The sequence below is a fragment of the Schistocerca nitens genome, chromosome 2 (genome assembly GCF_023898315.1).
Source record: "Schistocerca nitens isolate TAMUIC-IGC-003100 chromosome 2, iqSchNite1.1, whole genome shotgun sequence".
Lineage (NCBI taxonomy): Eukaryota > Metazoa > Arthropoda > Insecta > Orthoptera > Acrididae > Schistocerca > Schistocerca nitens.
In genome coordinates, this window is record NC_064615.1 from 150,616,139 (window position 1) to 150,638,960 (window position 22,822).

The following is a 22,822-nucleotide window of genomic DNA, read 5'->3' on the forward strand; positions in this document are numbered from 1 at the left end:
GAAAATGGAAAAGGCGAGTGATCACTGTAAACAATCATCAACATTTTTTCATGAATTAGAAATGTGTTACCTATAGAGGAAAGGAGTACAGGGTGTACATAAAGTCCGAGAACACTTTCAATTATTTATTGTACAAGAACCAAACATTGTACAGATATCATAGATATGACATTTTGAAGAGAAACACTGAAAGTTTTTTTCGTGTATACCACCACAGCATAGTTTGGTAATTTGCCAATAGTGAGCACTAGTCACAAACATGGCGAGTTCAGGTGCAAAAGAGCTGTTTCATGAAATAGCCTCCCCGATTGCCAGACCTCACTATGTGTGACTTTTTTCTGTGGGGACACATTAAAGATCTGGTGTATGTACTGCCTCTACCACATGATGTAGCAAAGCTCCGGGAGAGAATATGGGAAGCGACTGCCACAGTCGATGATACCATGCTGGGATGGGTATGGCAAGAATTCGATTACCTTATTGACGTCTGCCGGGTCACTCATGGTTCGCATATCGAATATGTATATATATATATATATATATATATATATATATATATATATATATATATATATATATATACACACACATTCGATATGCGAACCATGAGTGACCCGGCAGACGTCAATAAGGTAATCGAATTCTTGCCATACCCATCCCAGCATGGTATCATCGACTGTGGCAGTCGCTTCCCATATTCTCTCCCGGAGCTTTGCTACATCATGTGGTAGAGGCAGTACATACACCAGATCTTTAATGTGTCCCCACAGAAAAAAGTCACACATAGTGAGGTCTGGCAATCGGGGAGGCTATTTCATGAAACAGCTCTTTTGCACCTGAACTCGCCATGTTTGTGACTAGTGCTCACTATTGGCAAATTACCAAACTATGCTGTGGTGGTATACACGAAAAAAACTTTCAGTGTTTCTCTTCAATATATATATATATATATATATATATATATATATATATATATATATATATATATATATATATATATATATATACTTTCAGATTTTCCCTTCAAAATGCAATATGTATGACATCCGTACAATGTTTAGTTCTTGCACAATAAATAATTGAAAGTGTTCTCTGACTTTTGCACACCCTGTATTTAGTATTACATGTAAATTGGAGGGGGCCACTGCTGTCAGCTGCAGCGGGGTATTACACAGAACCAGCGGCAATGAGCGAAAATGTGTACTGGACCCGGATACAAACGCAGTATCTCCTGCTTACTAGGCAGGTTGTTAACCACTGTGCCTTCCGAGATACAGTGTTATCACAACTGCATTTACTATCTTGGCACGCCTCATGGCAGATCCACATTCCCAACGAGCGCCACCTGCCCACAGTCCCTGTCCATTTTACTCACTGTTTGCTACGCTGAGATTCCCACAGGAGGTGAATCCATTGCCCAGCTAAGTGTATCAATTATATGGATGTGTGGTGTCTATTCTTATGGACATGTCCTACATACATTGAAGGGGATCACTGCTGTCAGCTGCAGCAGGACATTACGCAGAATCAACGGCGATGACTGAAAATGTGTGCCAGACTGAGATTCGAACTTGGGATCTCCCGCTTTACCTACTGCACCAGCCAGCACAAATATGTCCAACCTCATGTGGGAATCTGAGAGTAGCAAGTAAAATGGACAGGACTGCAGATAGGTCGTGCTGAGTGGGAATGTGGATCAGCCATGAGGCATGCTGATATAGTCTGTACGGTTGCAATAACACTGTGTCCTGGACAGCACAGTAGTTAATGCACTTGCCTAGCAAGCAGGAGATCCCGGGTTCGAATCCGTTCATATTTTTCCTCATTGGCGCTGATTCCACGTAATGTTCCGCTGCAGCTGACAGTAGTGATCCCCTTGAACTGACATGTAATGTTTCACAGCTGCAGATTCTGCATGGTGTCTGTTCTTTCAGACAGACACTGCACAATCATATAAGAGTATTACCTAATTGGAAAAGACAGTTTTAAAACAGTGCATTGAACCCACAATGTCTTAATCAAGATTCTACTTTTCTGAGAGTAGTATTTGGAATTATGGTGAAGTTTATAATTAAATGACATAATGATGCAATTTGATCAGTGTTTTGCAGGATAGACTCCTCACATACATTAAAATAAATCAGACACATAACATAACACTAACAGAGACGAATGTGCCAAAAGATATTATTCTATGACACTGGAAATGTTCATTATAGGGTGGTACAAGATCAAGCATGAGTAAGCTGTCCACAACAAGACTGAAATCTGGACGTATTTTCACAACAAAATCCAACAACACATGCAAGACAGTTGCCTGCAGAGATTACTGCTGGATTAGAAATTTCAGTTTTCTGGCAAACTGTGAGACTTACTCTCTGAGCAATTTATCCTTGTGCCAGACATCTTACAATTTGTGTGCTACGATGGCAGTGCAGACATGGGCTTGTTTATTGTGGAGACAGCAGCAGTGAGATGAATGAATGTGATTGTGCTCTTCACATAATAATCCCATTTTAGTATGCAGAATGATTAGCATATAAGTAAATTGATGGCCAGTACAGTCACAGTTTGTTGTCAAAAGATAATAATTTGGCAGTAGTAAAGTTTGGATGTGGTGAGATATTGTGTAGGATCGGCATACAGTGCTCCACATTTTCATCGGTGGCTGGAGGAATGCTGTTAGCATTGAGTGCTGCAGAAAGGAGATTCTGCTACCATGTGTAGTGTTATGTAAGTGCAGTTGACCCAGGTGTGTCTTCTTCGTGCAGAATAATTCCTGTCCCCAGTCAACTTCGACAGTGGATGAATTCTTATCAGGTGAAGGTAACCACCACATGCACTGACTCCAGTGTGCTTTCCAGATCTGAATTCCATTTGGTATGACTTAGTTGCATTGAAGAGATGAACTGTAGCCAATGAACTACTACCAAAGACGTTTCCAGACCTCTGTTCGGCTCTTTCTATGCAATGCCATTAAAGCACTTAATAGACACTACTGGCCATTAAAATTGCTACACCAAGAAGAAATGCAGATGATAAACTGGTACTCATTAGACAAATATATTATACTAGAACTGACATGTTATTACATTTTCACACAATTTGGGTGCATAGATCCTGAGAAATCAGTACCCAGAAAAACGACCTCTGGCCACAATAATGGCCTTGATATGCCTGGGCATTGAGTCAAACAGAGCTTGGATGGCGTGTACAGGTACAGCTGCCCATGCAGTTTCAACACGATACCACAGTTCATCAAGAGTAGTGACTGGCGTATTGTGACGAGCCAGTTGCTCGGCCACCATTGACCAGACGTTTTCAATTGGTGAGAGATCTGGAGAATGTGCTGGCCAGGGCAGCAGTCGAACATTTTCTGTATCCAGAAAGGCCCGTACAGGACCTGCAACATGCGGTCGTGCATTATCCTGCTGAAATGTAGGGTTTCGCAGGGATCGAATGAAGGGTAGAGCCACGGGTCGTAACACATCTGAAATTTAACGTCCACTGTTCAAAGTGCCGTCAATGCGAACAAGAGATGACCGAGACTTGTAACCAGTGGCACCCCATACCATCACACCAAGTGATATGCCAGTATGGCGATTACGAATACACGCTTCAAATGTGCATTCACAGCGATGTCACCAAACACGGATGCGACGATCATGATGCTGTAAACAGAACCTGGATTCATCCGAAAAAATGACGTTTTGCCATTCGTGCACCCAGGTTCGTCGTTGAGTACACTATCGCAGGCGCTCCTGTTGTGATGCAGCGTCAAGGGTAATCGCAGCCATGGTCTCCAAGCTAATAGTCCATGCTGCTGCAAACGTCGCCGAACTGTTCGTGCAGATGGTTGTTGTCTTGCAAACGTCCCCATCTGTTGCCTCAGGGAGTGAGACGTGGCTGTATTATCCGTTACAGCCATATGGATAAGATGCCTGTCATCTCGACTGCTAGTGATAACAGGCCATTGGGATCCAGCACGGCATTCCATATTACCCTCCTGAACCGACCGGTTCCATATTCTGCTAACAGTCATTGGATCTCGACCAATGCAAGCAGCAATGTCACGATACGATAAACTGCAATCGCGATAGGCTACAATCCAACCTTTACGAAAGTCAGAAACGTGATGGTACGCATTTCTCCTCCTTACACGAGGCATCACAACGTTTCACCAGGCAATGCCGGTCAACTGCTGTTTGTGTATAAGAAATCGGTTGGAAACTTTCCTCATGTCAGCATGTTGTAGGTGTCGCCACCGGCGCCAACCTTATGTGAATGCCCTGAAAAGCTAATCATTTGCATATCACAGTATCTTCTTCCTTTCGGTTATATTTTGCATCTGTAGCACGTCATCTTCGTGGTGTAGCAATTTTAATGGCCATTAGTGTACTTCCTGGAGAGTATGCTGTTCCACTGGCAATATATTGTGACTAATCAAAATTAAAAACTGTTTTATTGATATAAAGTACCTTAAGATCTGCCTAAAATGTATTATGCCTCTTTTGAATATGTGCTATTGTATGGATTGTCCACATTTTGATAATAAATGAGAAAAAATAAATGAAAAGAAATGACTTACATTAATTTTATCTTCATTATCATTGCTTAAATGGCCTGGTAAATAGTCAAGCTGTTTTCTTCATTATATGATGCTGAAAGTCTAAGCCTTGCCTTCATCATCCACATACCAGCCCATATTTGCTTTGAATTCCACAGTTTATGCAGCTGAAAAATTTTTCTTTATCTCCAACACCTTCATTTGAATAATTTCTTGAGTAATTGGGAAGCCATCATTGCTTTTCTCTTGCAAATGCTGAACAACCTGTTCCTCCAATGCAAGAAATCTTCCCTCCTTCAGTCCTCTGAAACTGTTGTGTGTTGAACTTGTGGTCTTAATTTATTCTTCATCTGATGCTATCTACTAACATTTACTTCTGTCGCACCATGCTTTCTTGGTGCCACACAGATGTTTGTAGCCTGTGCTTCATTTATCACCATAATCTAACATTAGCATTGTATTGTCTGCAAAACAACTGTAACCTGCAAAATTGTAGATCCACATTTGTCAACAGTCATATACCAGCTTTGCATCCATTATCAGCTTAAATGATGATCCGCGCAGTGGTTGGCCAAGTTGTGTCACTACTCCAGAAATCATTGGAAAAGTGCACAAAATGGTCATTGAGGATCGCCGATTGAAAGTGCGTGAAATTGCTCATGCTTGCCAGATGTCATCTGAAAGGGTACAGTACATTTTAACTGAAGAATTAGAAATGAAAAAAATTATCTGAAAGATGGGTGCCATGACTGTTGACGCTAGATCAAAAATGCATGAGAATGGACATATCGGAACAATGTTTGGCATGTTTTAGGAGAAATGAAAAAGATTTTTTGTGCTGGTCTGTGACCACAGATGAAACTTGGGTGCACTACTATACCCCAGAGACAAAAACAACAGTCCAGACAGTGGAAACACGCTAATTCTCTGCCACCAAAGAAAGCAAAAACAATTCCTTCGGCGGGAAAGGTCATGGCATCAGCGTTCTGGGATGCAAAGGGTATTCTGTTTGTAGATTATCCCCTCAGTGGGCAAACAATTACTGGAGAATACTATGCTAACCACCTGGACAAATTGCAACAAAAGATACACGAAAAAGGCCAGGTTTAGCAAGGCAGAAAGTCGTCTTTCATCAAGACAATGCACGCCCGCACATGTGCCATCGATAGGGCAAAATTACACAAACTAAGGTATGAATTGTTGCCACACCCACCTTTTTCACCTGATATGGCTCCGTGAGACTTCCATCTCTTCCCAAAACTGAAAATTTGTCTTGGTGGACAAAGAGTCACTTAAAACGGAGAATTGATAGCCCGAGTTGACAACTATTTTGCAGGCCTGGAGGAAACTCATTTTTGAGACTGGATCAAGGCACTGAAACATTGTTGGACCAAGTGCATTAATCTACAAGGAGACTACATTGAAAAATAAAAAAAGTTGCAGTGATGTGATATTTTTTTCTATTCCGTTCCGAGAACTTTTCAAACCACCCTCATACAATACTGACAAGTTAAGCAAACTGATATACAACAATCGTCCTCTTGTCTCCTTCCTGCTGAATCAGTAAAAATCAGACCACTTCATGCTGAAGGTCCACTTCATAATTTGTTGCCAAACTTGAAAATCAATGGTTCTGTGGAGCAGTAGCAGCTTTAGTGCAATTGCTGAAGCTCTTGTTCCATTTGGTGTACCGCATTACAGGTGTTCTTTGTGAACAAATTTATGTTAGAATTAATTTGTCTCCTGTGCAGATGTATTCTATTATTGAGTATACGTCCATTTGCAAAGTCAGTTCAATTCAGACCACAATTGGGTTCAGGTGAACTGCAGTTTATACATGGTAAATATTCGTAAACAGCAAGGTATGCAGGATGCATTCCTGAGGTTGGCAGCATGACAAAATTTACTGCCCACTCACCACTCCCTTCTGCATATTTATCCTAGTGCTTGGGTACCCCTTCAACATCTCAGAAATTTATTGCAGAACGAGATACATGCATGCTGTCAGTTACCAAAGCAACATACTCAAATATTAGATGACCTCTATATTATGCTGTTATACAATGTAAAAATGTTGACCTCAGCAACAATAACTTAATCCGTGAATGCAAGATGACCTTGTATTTTCTGAATGACAAATTTTGGAAAATCTGGTAGCTGTGGCAAGTGTGGTTACCTTTGCCATAGCTATTAAAAGTATGTTGTTAATAGTGAGAATTCTATCCAATGTTCATTGCTTGTGGACAACATCTCCATCTTTTATTCTTTCTTCAGACTTGCAACAACAGCTCATCAGTTGCAGAGAAGGTAGGTTTTAATTTTTCATTTGAGACACATTTTGTTTGGATTTAGGATGACTGACTAAAGAAGTGAAAAGAAGGTTAGTACTTGATGTTCCATTGATGAAAGAAGCTGCATGCCATATTGTTCCTCACTCACCTATGTAATTACCTTTCAATAGTGAATAGCAGTCATGAATGTCTTCTGTGAGAGTCTGCCTTTTAGAGACGAGTGTAGCTTATTGCAAAGTTTTACTTCAAAGCCGGAGCACGTCTACACCTTGGCTTCCTGACAGACTCAGAATTATTTTAGATTTGATAAACTTTAAAAAGAAATGCACTAAATATTTCACTTTTAAGTACTTACTTTGTAACATTTTAGAAAAGAACCTAGATTTTAATATACACTGCCTAGCAGAAAAGTGCAGCACCCAGAAATGGAGGAGCAAATGAAATGAAGCTTCATGGTTTAAGAGGGTATATGATGTAAAATTTCAGTGATTACAAAACTGAATCAAACTTACAAAGAACTTGGCAGTATGAATCCACTTGTCAGTATTATGTTGCACCCACTGTACCCTGCTTGTGTGCACTGATCCACTTGGGATGGGCGTAATATAGCCACTGTATTGTCTCCTGTGTCAAGCTGTCCCACAACTGTTGTAACTGATCTTTGATATACTGGATACTGGCACTAGGACGGAGTTGACATCTGAGATGGTCCCACACACGTTCTGTCGGCAGCAGATCTGGGATCTTGCTGGCCACAGGAGTACCTCAGCGTCACACAGTCAGTTCACCAAGAAAGGTGCCATATGTGGATGAGCATTGTCCTGTTAATCCTCAGTCACTACCAGATGTGACTTGAAGCCATACCTGATGGCTCACCATACCATGATGCCAGGATTAACATTGCTGTGCTTCTTCAAAACATTGGAAGACTGGCTGCCACCATACTCACAGTGATGGTTGTCTGGGGTAGTGCAGAACCATAATTCATTGCTGAACACATTTCAATGCAATTCGTAAGCAGACCATGCTTCCTAGTCATAGTACCACTCCAAATGCAATGATTTGTGCTGTGGTGTTAATGGCAGCCCACACATGGGACGATATTCTGTATTCCAGCAACTGCTTGTCTCAGACCAATGGTGGGGGGTGACAGAACGCAACAGAATGACACAGAATATTGCAGAGAATCCATTAGTTGTTCTCCGATGGCTGGTACAGGTGTGAAGGGGAGGTATGATGTATGCTTACTCTCATATTTCCATTCAGATCAGCGCCAGGTCATTGTCACGTCCACAGATCTGGATATTGCACGAACTGACCAAATGGTCAAATGGAAACACACACTGAGACCACACTCAAAATGCTAATGCTGCCACATGCATGTATGTGACATCTCTGTGTCCTTCACAGTCATCACTCAAAACCTAATGCTGTTCCCACCATTGATGTACCCTACCAGCCTTGTTAACGACACTAAACATGGACAGTGTTACTGCACACTAGTGGTCATTCTACATATCAGAGAGAATTGCAACGCTAATCATTTACATAAATGATGACAAACTGAAGCCTTCAGCTGCCGACAAGTGTTGTTGATATACCTTGATGTGGACAGCTGAAAATGTGCGCCCCGACCGGGACTCGAACCGGGGATCTCCTGCTTACATGGCAGACGCTCTATCCATCTGCCATGTAAGCAGGAGATCCCGGGTTTGAGTCCCGGTCGTGGCACACATTTTCAGCTGTCCACATCGAGGTATATCAACACCACCTGTCGGCAGCTGAAGGTTTCAGTTAGTCATCATTTATTCCAGGGAAAAGCTGCACGGTCATCAACAGTATTCTGTTCTTTTGAGAACAGTTACTGTCTTCATATATAATCATTTACATGCCTGTCGATTGTACGTGTGTTATAAAGTTACATAGACATCCAACCATGTCGTGCGGGTGCTTCACTTTTTTTGTCAGGAAGTGTAGTATACATCAAGAGTTCAAAGCAAGGGGCTCCCTTAACCATATCTTCAGGACTCACCTTCCTAGTTATTACATTGTTCTTAGTTCAGAACTGTACATGATCCCAAAAGAAACTGAGAAAATGAGGTGCCATCACAGCAAAGAAGTTTCTTATCTGCTCCAGTTCATTTAGTGTCCTACAAGTATTACAGAACATATTGCTTATGAAGAAGATGATCCAGGAGAAACTAGTTCTTAAACAGTAGATGAAGCATGTATGACTTTGCCCTTCGCTAATACCTGATGCCCTGGCATGCAAATGGAACTATGCTATATATTAATTGAGTGCATTACAGATTTTCACAAAAGAGCCAAAGCACAATTTAAGTCGGTACCTCTTCTCTATTTTAGCTTATGAAAGGATGAGTGTGGTTAAAAATATTTAAAAAATGTAGCAGCTTGAGCTCTGATTAGGCTTTTTGGCTGGAGCTTTTAATATGAGCTGCAGTCAGACGAAATCGAGACATACAGTATGGAAAGAAAGAAAGTAAGCCATTTATTATTTCAAAAGTTATCATCATAACTGTTAATACATGTATCCCGCTGTGAGACAAGACAGTCAGTGCTTTCATGGAAAATTTTTTGCATTGCTGTGGATTTATGATTGTGCCCAGGCCTGCACCTTTTGTCTGAAACAAATTGATGGTCACGATGCCATTCTTCCGGCTCTAAAAATATAGAAATCACATGGGGAGAGGTGGGGCCGTATGGAGGATTTGTACGAGTTTACCAATGCAACTACATTTCTATTCAAACCCTTTGTTAGTGATATTAAACAGCTGATTCGGAGAGTGGAAAAATTCGGTACTGCTTGTAACTTGTGGATCTAAGAGATTATTCTCACGAGTCGATTCTCTGATTAATTTTAGGATAAGGCGCGTAGAGCAAGTTCACGCGGTGCCCTGTCCCTATTGCTGGCCGTAATCACACGAGTCTCTCAGTCTGCAGCTGGTATTACGAAATATCCCCCTAAAATGACAAAGACATTGGGTGCAACCTTCTTCACGTTCTCCCTGAAATGGTCCGCCACTGCTGCTGCTGCTGCCAAGGCAATGGGTCTATGAAGCATCCAACTACACGTTTAACATTTGTTTTCATCCAAATTAATTCGCATTCAGAATCTGTGCTAAACACGTAAGATACTACCGTATTGCTCACCGCTATAAAAACGCCCCCAGGACTGGCACCCAGGGTACTTTTGCGATGTATTTCATTGCTTGTAACAATTGGTTTCAGCCAGTTTTCTGTCCCCAGAACTGCACTGAGGTACCAGAACGCTGTGATTACTGTCCAGTGCGAGATCAAATATCGTTTGGTGTCGTTCTGGGCCCGTGACTTGGTAAGGGAAGCATGTAAGTGGCATTCGCCTGGTCAACCTGCTGAAAGAAGGAACGTGATTCATCAGACCAACCGACACACTTCATTGGATCCACGGTTTAATCTCGATAATCCTGTACCCACTACAGTCTTAATTGACGATGTCATCGGATCAACTTGGTAACATGTTCAACAACGTGCGTTGAACGGTACTCTCCTGAACGATGCCATCTGCACCAGCACTCTGCCACACTTCTGCCACAGATCGCCTATTCTGCTTTACGCAAGGGCAAGACCCATCCTCCATGTTCTGTGGTGATGTCTGACTGTCTATAATACAATGCACTTGTAAACATAAAAATTTGTACTGTCAAAGAATATCATTATTTATCAAATGTTGCGTAATATTCAAGTTAATGAAACATTACGCAGCACTATAAATTAGTACTCAAATACACTATTGAAATGAAATTTATGTCCTGGAACAAACCGGTACTTACATCCTGAAACAGTTTTTCATACGCGCAGTGCCGCTCTTAATCCCTAGCTATCTTTAAATAAAAAATTCTTTCAAATTTAACAGCAGTTCTCATCAAAGAATCTGGCATGGCGCAACCAAAATCATTACGTCAGCATCATGCAAATACAAACCAAAGACTGACGTTTTACAGAGTTCTTCAAATCTTCAATAGACGATGGTGATCTCCAGACACTCCATGTGTGACATTGTTCAGCTAGTGTCACTGCGCACGCTGCTATGGCCATTTAGTTTTTTTCCCAGCTATTCGAATTACTGCATGGCGGCGAGTTATTATATTGAAACATTTATCAAAAAGATTAATATAAGATTTATCCCCCACATTTAGCTTAATACTGTCGTTCAGCAACATTTTTCCACATCACCTTAGCCTTATTACTTAGAGCAAGTAAAAAAGGCGGGATGGCCAATATAAGGGGACCGTCACTCACGTCTTGCCTAAGGTGAAGCAATTCCATCTAGATAGGTGAGTCGACCGGACAGCCCGCGTACTGGGTCACCTGCAAATTAATATCTTTAGAGGCAAAAATCATTAGCTGCTATAAATATAGCATTTAAGGTGTTATGGACATAGGCTCCAAGTTCTGTGGGTAAAGTTCTTACTGTGTATAAACCATGGGTCGGCCGCGGTGGTCGAGCGGTTCAAGGCGCTTCAGTCCGGAACCGCGCGACTGCTACGGTCGCAGGTTCGAATACTGCCTCGGGCATGGATGTGTGTGATGTCCTTAGGTTAGTTAGGTTTAAGTAGTTCTAAGTCTAGGGGACTGATGACCTCAGATGTTAAGTCCCATAGTGCTCACTGCCATTTGAACCATTTTTTTGTATAAACCATTTAGATTCTTAATATTATTAATTATATTCTTTCAAACAAGTTTCTCCTTAGCCTATAGTTGGGTAACTATTTATGTTTTTATTATACTCTTTATAAGAGTAAAAGTTCAGTCCTTGCAACTGGCTATAATCATAATCATAAATACTTCCTCTCGTAATATAAGCCCTCTTTTCCTCAATCCTTTTCCTACATTTACCTTCAGTTATGCTTACAAACATCAATTTTCCTTCAGCTCCATTAGAGTCACAGCAAAATTTGTCTAACAGCTCCCTTTAAGTGACTACGATATTTACTTAACAGGTCCACCAACAAGACTGTCATATTTGTTCAGCAGCTCCACAAAAGTGACTGTGAGGAGCTGTCTAAATTGACATTTACACATTGACTCTCGTCACGACCACACTTAACTTTAATATAGTAGATCGGTGCATAAGTTCGTAGAGTTTTTCCGTAACTTTAATAAACGCACCAGATACACGTAACATCGATAACTCATTGTACTTTTCGATTCCGCGACTGTAGAAATCACACGGTTGTGAGGCGAAGAACTTGTCAAACAACTTCCGTAACGCATTTTCGTCTAGAAAGAAAGTTCTTTGAAGGTTGTTCGGTAGAGAGCGGAGAAGGTGAAAATCTGAGGGCGCAAATCAGATGAAAAGGTGACGTCCCGACTGAACTCCTGTATAGCGTTTTTTTGTCAGGCGAGCAGAATGCGGGCGAGAGTTATCTTGGAATAGCGTCATTTCAGCAGTCTTCTTGGACTTCGTACTTGGATTGCTTCTGCAAGATGTCTCAGTTGCTGACAATAAATGTCAGCAATGATGGTTGCACCTCGGGGAAGCAATTTGTAGTACTCCACACCGTCGCTGTTCCACCAGATGCCTAACGTTATCTGTTATAGATGCTATCAGGTTTTTGTGCGGTGAGTTGCTGTTTTGTTTAGTTTCAACTGTTCCTTTACTTTGTTGATATAAAGACACCAGTTTTCTACAGGATAGGAGTGGTCGGTGTTGTTCACGAGCCAACTGATGACTAACAATAAGAGATGCTCATGTCATCGCCCGCTGATTTTTGTGATTTTGGCTTAAGGCATGCGGTGCCCACGCACCCGATTTTTAAACCTTCCCCACTGAACGCAAATGTCGCACGATAGTATAACGATCACAGTTCTTCACATTTGACAGTTCTCAAGTTTAATGCGTTTAAACGGTCTTCATCAAACTCCGAACTCTTCCCGAATTTGGAGAGCCACTAATGTCAAAACGATTCTCCTTAAAACGAGAAGACCGTTTTCTTGCCGTGCTCTATACGGTGGTATTACCCCTACATACGGGGCAAATGTTTCTGGCTGCATCCGGTGCTGTCACCTTTCTTTTGAACTAAAACGGTAGAATATGTCGGATATGTTCCGATTTCTCCACTTGGCACTCCATTTCTAACGTCTACAGCTCCACTCACTATCTCCATATGACATAATGACAACAGGTAAACTCAAATAGCAACAGTGAACTACAGATACAAAATGATAATCAATAAATAAACCGGAATACCGACGTGCAAAACAAAAACGTTACGAACTTATGCATCAAACTAACACAGTAACTTCTAAATAGGCTTTGTCTTTAACACAATAAATGAGATAGGATTTATTTAAATTCCTTGTCTACTTTCAGTACCGCTGGTGTCTCTTCCCACACTACTGCTTAATTCTACTTCATCTTGGTCTCTATACAGAATTCAGTTAACTTGATGTAAATACCTGTTTCAGTTTTCTCACTAACGATGTATTTGTTTTTGGTGTTGACAGTGTAACTAAATGTGATGATGTATTCCATACGCAAAATTCCTTTACGTTATTCCATTACACAACTGTAGTGGAAATAAATATTCAGCTCTGTGTATATTACAAGTTACCTCCATTTTCAAATACAATACTATTCCCTGCTCACTCATTACGTAATTCAAATTTCTTTTAATCTTTAACACGCACTCTGAATACAATAAGAGACTTGTTAAATTGCAGTACATTCTTCCAGTTCCTTATATTTGATACAAATATTTAATTATTTCCGTCATTGCTTCTCCGATGCCTAGATAAAAAAATTGGAACGAAAGACTTTATCCCTGTCTTACACTCATTTTTAATCCAAGCACTTCGTTCTCGCCTTTCATTTTTGCGCTCCTTCTTGGTTCTTGTACATGTTGTATATTAATCATCTTTCATATAATTTATTAGTATTTTTCTCGGAATTGCGAACATCTTGCACCGTTTGTATTGCCGAAAGTTTTTGTTTTAACTCAACAAATTCAATGAACGTGTCTTTATTTTTATAAAGTCTTGCTTCCATTGTCAGTTGCAATGTCAGAACTGCATCATTGGCGCCTTTTCCTTTCCTAAAGCCCACCTCATCGACGCTTCACGGATCATCTTATCCATTCTTCTACACAGTATTGTTGTCAGCAACTTGGATGCATAAGCTGTTAAAATGCTAGTCCGATAGTTCTCACACTTACCTTCCCTTGCCATCTTCCTGATTGCATGGATGACATTCTTCTGTATGTGTGATGGTGTATACAAAGTCCCATTAAGAACAGTCGTTTGGTTGCCACTTCACCTAATGACTATAAATTCCGAAAGAATATTAACTGTTCCTTCCGCCTTATTTAATTGCAAATCTTCAAAAGCTCTGTTAAACTTTAACTCAAATACTGATCCCGTATGGCATGCTTATCGACTCTCCTTACTTCTTCTGTTATGTCATTGGACGTTTGCTCCCCCTCAGAGGCGTTCAATGTACTTTCTCCACCTATCCGCTCTCTCCGCCAGTACAATTCTCATTCCACTCTTAATGCTGCCGCCTTGCTTTTAATTTCACCAAAGGTTGTACGACTTTTCCGTATTCTGAATTAGTCTTTCCGACGACCATTTCTTTTTTGTAAATTGAAGTGGATCTCTGTCATCAGCTACATCAGGACATTAACCGGAATCGGCGGCGACGAGGTGCGTTAATCATTGCGCCATCTGGGACACAGTGTTATCGCAACTGCGCGGACTATCTCGACACGCTTCACGGCACATTCCCACCGAGCGCCACCTTTCTGCGCTCTCTGTCCATTGACTCCATGTTCGCTACTCTGAGATTCCTATAGGGGATCAGACGTATTTGTGCATCCGCACTGAAGAAGGTGGACCCATTGCCAAGATAGGCGTATTAATTATACACTACTGGCCCTTAAAATTGCTACACCAAGATGAAATGCAGATAAACGGGTATTCATTGGACAAATATATTATACTAGAACTGACATGTGATTACATTTTCACGCAATTTGGGTGCATAGATCCTGAGAAATCAGTACCCAGAACAACTATCTCTGGCCGTAATAACGGCCTTGATACGCCTGGGCATTGAGTCAAACAGAGCTTGATGGCGTGTACAGGTACAGCTGCCCATGCTGCTTCAATACGATACTACAGTTCATCAAGAGTAGTGACTGGCGTATTGTGACGAGCCAGTTGCTCGGCCACCATTGGCCATACGTTTTCAATAGGTGAGAGATCTGGAGAATGTGCTGGCCAGGGCAGCAGTCGAACATTTTCTGTATCCAGAAAGGCCCGTACAGGACCTGCAACATGCGGTCGTGCATTATCCTGCTGAAATGTAGGGTTTCGCAGGGATCGAATGAAGGATAGAGCCACGGGTCTTAACACATCTGAAATGTAACGTCCACTGTTCAAAGTGCCGTCAGTGCGAACATGGGGTGACCGAGACGTGTAACCAATGGCACCTCATACCATCACGCCGGATGATACGCCAGTATGACGATGACGAATACACGCTTCCAATGTGCGTTCACCGCGATGTCGCCAAACACGGATGCGACGATCATGACGCTGTAACAGAACCTGGATTCATCCAAAAAAATGACGTTTTGCCATTCGTGCACCCAGGTTCGTCGTTGAGTACACCATCGCAGGCGATCCTGTCTGTGATACAGCGTCAAGGGTAACCGCAGCCATGGTTTCCGAGCTGATAGTCCATGCTGCTGCAAACGTCGCCGAACTGTTCGTGCAGATGGTTGTTGTCTTGCAAACTTCCCCATCTGTTGACTCAGGGATCGAGTCATGGCTGCACGATCTGTTACAGCCATGCGGATAAGATGCTTGTCATCTCGACTGCTAGTGATACGAGGCCGTTGGGATCCAGCACGGCATTCCGTATTACCCTCCTGAACCCACCGATTCCATATTCTGCTAACAGTCATTGGATCTCGACCAACGCGAGCAGCAATGTCGCGACACGATAAACCGCAATCGGGATAGGCTACAATCTGACTTTTATGAAACTCCTTACACGAGGCATCACAACAACGTTTCACCAGGCAACGCCTGTCAACTGCTGTTTGTGTATGAGAAATCGGTTGGAAACTTTCCTCATGTCAGCACGTTGTAGGTGTCACCACCGGCGCCAACCTTGTGTGAATGCTCTGAAAAGCTAATCATTTGCATATCACAGCATCTTCTTCCTGTCGGTTAAATTTCGCGTCTGTAGCACGTCGTCTTCGCGGTGTAGCAATTTTAATGTCCAGTAGTGTATGAATGTGTCGGAAAAAGCAGACACCACGCATTCATGTAGTTTACATAACATTTCTTTTTGATTTCTTTACATTTTTCCTGCAGCTATTTCGCTTTGGCTTCCTTGCACTTCCTATTTATTTTAGTTCTAAGTGGCTTACACTGCTGAATTCCGTCTTTTCCGGAACATTTTTTTCTTCCTTCTTTTGTCGATCAATAATTGTTTTTTTTCTTGTTATCGGAAGTTTCTTCGCATTTACCTTCCATGCACCTATGTTTATCTGTCAAATTCCAGTGACTATTTTTTTAGCGATGTCCATTTCTCTTCAATTGAACTACCTACAGGCGTACGTACATCCTTAGAGAACTTCAAACGCATCGCATCATTGCTCAGTGGTTCAGTACTCCACCTTTTTCTACATTGATTCTTCTATACGATTCTCTTAAACTTCAGTCTGCTCTTCATCATTACTAAATTGTACTCTGAGCCTGTTTGCTCCTAGATATGCTTTGCCATCCAATATATGATTTCGGAATCTCTGTCTGACCATAATGTAGTCCTACTGGAATTTTCCCGTGTCCGCAGGTCTCTTCCAAGTATGTCTCCTCTAGTTGTGAATCTTGAACAGTGTTTCGCTATTACTAGCTGAAATTTACTGCAGAACTCAATAATCTTTCTCCTCTCTCATTCCTACTATTACGCCCCTATTCTTCTGTTCCTTCTCACATTATTATTAGATTTTTATCTCCCTTTTCATAATGAATTTCCTGTTCAGTATCATATACTTTCTCTACCTCTTCATCTTCTGCTTGTGGCGTCGTCATTTATATCTGAACTATTGTTGATGGCATTGGTATTGCTTTCGATTCTGACGAGAACAGGGAGATAAAGAAATAGCATCAAATTTCTGTCCAATTTCACTTTTGCCAGCATTCTCAAAAATTTTAGAGAAAGTAATGTTCAGTCGGCTTTATAAGCATCTTATCTCAAATAATATACTGTCAAAGTCACAGTTCGGATTTCTAAAGGGTTCTGATATTGAGAAGGCTAGCTACACTTACAGTGAAAATGTACTTAATTCATTAGACAAAAAATTGCAGGCAACTGGTATATTTTGTGATCTGTCAAAGGCATTTGAGTGTGTAAATCACAATATCCTTTTAAGTAAATTAGAATATTATAGTGTAACAGGAAATGCTGCAAAATGGTTCAAATCTTATATCTCTGGCAGGAAGCAAAGGGTGTTATTAGGAAATAGACATGTATTAAGCTATCAGGCATTATCCAACTGGGAACTAATTACATGTGGGGTCCCACAAGGTTCCATTTTAGGGTCCTTACTTTTTCTTGTGTATATCAATGACCTCTCATCAGTAACATTACCAGACGCCAAGTTCGTTTTGTTTGCCGATGATACAAACATTGCAATAAATAGCAAATCAAGTGTAATCTTAGAAAGATCAGCTAATAAAATATTTGTGGACATTAATCACTGGTTCCTAGCCAATTCCTTGTCACTAAACTTTGAAAAAACACACTACATGCAGTTCAGAACTTGTAAGGTGTTTCCCATGAGTATATGCCTAACATATGATGACAAGCAGATAGAAGAAGTGGACAGTGTTACATTCTTGGGATTACAGCTTGATAATAAATTCAACTGGGAAAAGCACACCACAGAAGTGCTGAAGCGTCTTAACAAATCTCTATTTGCAATGCGAATTGTGTCAGACATAGGGGATCTGAAAATGAAAAATCTGGCATACTATGTTTACTTTCATTCCATAATGTCATATGGGATTAATTTTTGGGGTAATTCATCAAGCCAAGCTAAAGTTTTCCGGGCACAAAAACATGCAGTAAGGGTTATATGTGGTGTGAACTCAAGAACATCCTGCAGAAGCCTGTTTAGGGAACTAGTGATACTAACTACTGTTTCCCAATATATTTATTCTTTAATGAAATTTGTCATTATAAATATATCACTTTTTCAAACCAACAGCTCAATTCATGGAATCAATACTAGAAATAAGAATAATATTCACAAAGATTTAAAGTCACTTACTCTTGTACAAAAGGGTGTGCATTATTCAGGAACACACATTTTCAATAACTTGCCAGCAGCCATAAAAAGCTTAACAACCAATGGAATTCAGTTTAAGAGAAGCCTAAAGGATTTATTGGTGGCCAATTCCTTCTACTCCATTGACGAATTTCTCAGTAGAACCAACTGATTTGTGTGTGTATATATATATAAGTACAACATATAACTTCTGCAGAATTTCAGTGCAGTAATGTGTTCATTGTAAATAAGTATTGTAGTAGTTGTATTACACGTTTATTACCTTATAAATAAATGAATATTTTTTAAATTTTAAATTCAGTGCATTAGTATTTGTAAAATGATTCTTTCTTATAGTGTTCATTAAAAATGACGATCATTCCACTTGGGACCTGTGGAATGGTACATTAGCTTATTTGTTTGAGTTGTAAATATTTGTCATGTATTGTTGTTTTTCTGACATGTTCTACATCCTAGAGGACTTCCTCACCACGGATCAATTGGAATTAAAGTAAATCTAATCACAGAACTGCTTACTCCCTGGCCTGCTTTCCCATTAATTATGAATCCTACTCCTGTTATATCATTTTCTGCTGCTGTTCATATTACTGACTAGAAAGCCTTATCTTCTTTCCACTTCACTTCACTGACACTCACTGTATCTAGACTGCGACTTCACATTTCCCTTTTCAGATTTACTAGCTTCGCTCTCTACAACAAACCTCTGTTGACTGTGTGAACATTACTGCGGACCATTTGCACCCCTTCAAGCTTGATGTCTTTCCCGGCAACAGTGACATATTCCAGCAGGATAACTGTCCATGTCGCAAGGCCAGAATTTTGCTACAATGGTTTGAGAAAAGTGACAGTGAACTCACGATGATGTCTTGGTCAACTAATTCTCCTGATCTGAACCCGATGTAAAGCATCTGGAACGGTATTGGGCGCTACAAGCCATCGGCTGGTAATATATGGGAATTGCGTGACCTGTGCGTAGACAACTGGAGTCGCATACCACCGGAAACATACCAAAGATATGACGAATCAATGCCACCCAGAATAGTTATTGTACTGCGCTCTAAAAGTGGACCATTTCACTATTAAGCAGGTGGTCATAATGATTTGGCTCATCGGTTTACCTAGGGTGTACCTTTGCTTTCCCCCCACCACGAGGGCTCCGAGCCGCTGCAGTGAGCGCCCCGGACCGCTCCCCGTCCCTGGGGCACTGTTGGAGCAGCCTGATCTAGGCAATACTACCGTTCAGTTGCGTGACTAATTCTGAAACCTTCCAACTGACGCCCCTTCAGTTAAATAATATTATATTCACATTCTCTTTCTGTGATGTGACAGGTATCCTCCCCTATCTGAAATCAGAAAATTTGTCCAATACACGGAGGGATTTCTCTGGCCTAGAAGGTACGAAAGTACCTATTAGAATTCATTAAGGCCCGTAGTTAACGGAATTTATGTTTCCACATACCTTTCTGCGGGGTACCTAACGAGTAAGTCGGTAACCACAAAGAGTAAAATATTCAAGACTCATTGCAGTTATCCAAGGTTATCCCACAGTCATAATGTTGAGCCTTAATTCCTCTTCGCAAACGAATTAAAAGTGTTTAGTGCACACATGGGATATCTTGCGGCACTGCTTGATGACCACTTCAAGTGGAAGACCAACGTTTATAAACAGACAACGTTGCTTTGTGCTCCTCCCTCTCACCAATAGCAGCTAAATTGTTTTCTAGAGGCTTATCTCCACTTCCGTTGTTGTTGTTGTGGTCTTCAGTCCTGAGACTGGTTTGATGCAGCTCTCCATGCTACTCTATCCTGTGCAAGCTTCTTCATCTCCCACTTTAAATTCCGATTCCTGTATAAAGTCAGTACGTTGCTCATATATTCACACGGAGAACAGAGACCTAGAAACTTCCATCGACACCTGAACCAACAGCGCGTATTACGTTATCACTTGCTCTGGGCCAAGGCATCACAGTGCGTAGTTTATGCTGGAAGTCGGAAATAGCAGTGCGGTACCTTTTATGGATGTTGAAGTTTGCAGAACAGTTGGGCTGAGAGGGTACAGAAAAATCAACCATCAGGGACCGATACTTGCATGCCTTACTGTCACCTGATCAGAATAATACAGTGGCCACATAAACCACGGCAGTACATAACGTCATTGGCGCTGTCACATTAGTAGTGGTTACGTACCGACTCTGCGCCGTAACACAATTTGATCTGAAGGTTACTATGTAAAGTGATATCCAGTCCATGACTCTCGGCCAATAATGTGTGGTAAATTCACGGTCGCTATGTAACCAGATACCAGTCACTTGTCAAGATAAATCCCTTTACCCCCTGCCGTCTCTAGGGCAAATGGTGCAACTACAAAATGGCGGGAAAATGAAGGTCGCCCTCCCCCCAATGACCTAGTCAGTAGCATGACTTAAAAATGGTGTGAAAGCAATTTGCGACCTCTCCCTCCCCCTTCTCTCTCTAGGCAAAGTGTGTTAGCCTCCTCATTCTAGATCTGTGAACCGCAGTAAAATGATCGTCGGACGGATCATCCACGTCCCCAGGCATAATAAAAAGGAACTGCACAGTGGAATGTGAGTACTAATAAGCCCATTCCTCTTGTTACTACAAAGTGCGTTAAAAACAATAGCATTTTCTGTAAACACCACCTCCCACGGCTATTTATAGTTTAGGGTAATTTGTTACATTTTTTCGCCAATTTTCTCCAGCTTTTCAAGCTTGTCATCCTACGACACACATAATTGCGAGACTTTTAATGTTAAACATTTAGCATAGTGCGATATTTTAACGAATACACCGATATCTCACGTGAAAAAAATTAGCAGACTGCAACAAATACGCTTTTGCTATATGCCAAGTCTACATTTCACTGTAAGGAACTTGTCCCTGCATTATTAGTGGATTAAAAATAATGACATCACTGCAAAACTACCTAAGAGGAGTCTGGTACTATAAGTTTACAGTAGACTTGTAAATATCTGCGGAAAATCCAAGTATGTATACACACACACACACACATCGCTCAAGACTTACACTGTAAACGATTACCCCCAACCCATCTTTGTTGCTGGCCATCATCATCAGCAGCATAAAAATGACTGCCGATTCTGTTATCAACAATGACGTAACGAATAGGATGCCGTAGAGTTGTCGGATACCATAATATTACAGTAGACCTGTAAATGACAGCGGAAAATCCCCGAAGGAAAATTGTGTTCACTTAATTCAAATAAACTTCTGTTCATTTTTCGCTTGAGTCTCGTTTGTTTGACCGCCTGCAGTTGATACTTCACTCCCTATATTCTTCTCTACAGCTAATTAGAGTTTATAACACCTTTGCAAACGAATGGATGCTTACCAGTTTACACGATTACGGAAGAGGGGGATGTATTTTAACAATCGCTAGGTAATATGAAGATCACATAGTACAAATTCTGTACAATACTTGTATCGTCTGTGTTAACAGTCTCTTCCTGTTTTATAGGCATAGAATTAAAACTATAGACAGACAGAATAGTTTATAACATTTACGCGTTCTTGACTGTCAAGAAGATGTCGTTCTACACTAGACAACTTCGGTTTTTTTCTTGTTATCCCAACAAACAAATCGCAGAATGTCAGTAGTGCTACATATTTCCTTCATGCTCGAAATGTTTAATAGGGAATGGTTTAAGTTTGCCCAGTGCATTGGTTCTTTCAGGTATTATGTGTCTCAAAATAAAATTTTTACGCATGGTACATCTCTTTGACAAGGTCCTGAATTAACGAAAAATTATTATTCTTACGTCTTTGTCAAAAATCTCCTCCTAGTGTATAGGTATATAATTAAACCTGTAGGCAGACAGAGAACTAACCAGTAGACAAATTGTTGAATGTAATTTGTGGAAAACGATTGGCTTCAGATTAAATATTTGTCCAGAACATGATCTACCTTTCCTGAAACCACCTTGATGTTCACCTAAATTGCTCTCCAGTATTGTTTCTCCTCTGTTTCGTATAATCATGTAAAAATATGTTGTATGCAACTGGTTGCAAAGGAATCCCTCTGTAGTTGTTAACATCTTGTTCATTGCCTTTCTAATGTGGTGTATGTATCAAGGTCACTATCAATTCTGCAGAGAGTTTTTCTGTTTTCGACGTTTTCTCAAATATTAATTTTAGCTCATTTTTTTATTTTTTGGTAGAGAGAATTTCAAAAGTTCTGCTGTAATCGAGTCCTCTCCACTAGCTTTATAAGGTTTTAATAACTTCTTAAATTTCTTTGGTAGTTGGGGGTAAATCTTCTAGATGTTCTTGAGTGAGTAATCGAGTCTGTGGATTGGTTCTGGAAATTACGAAGCTGATCGTAGGTCTACTTAACTCTTTAAATCTCACTTTCTCCTCCAAAGGTCTTCTGGGAAAGGGCCTCTTTAGCGGATCATATATAGATCATATACAAAAAACACTTTCATAAAAAATTTTCTCGTTTTTTCACTTTTTACCAGCATCTGGCCTATAACCTTTTGACTTACAAGGGCAGTAATCATAATTGAATTGGTTATAATAATTTTATGTATGTAAATTGAACTGTTCAAATATATTTAAATTTTATG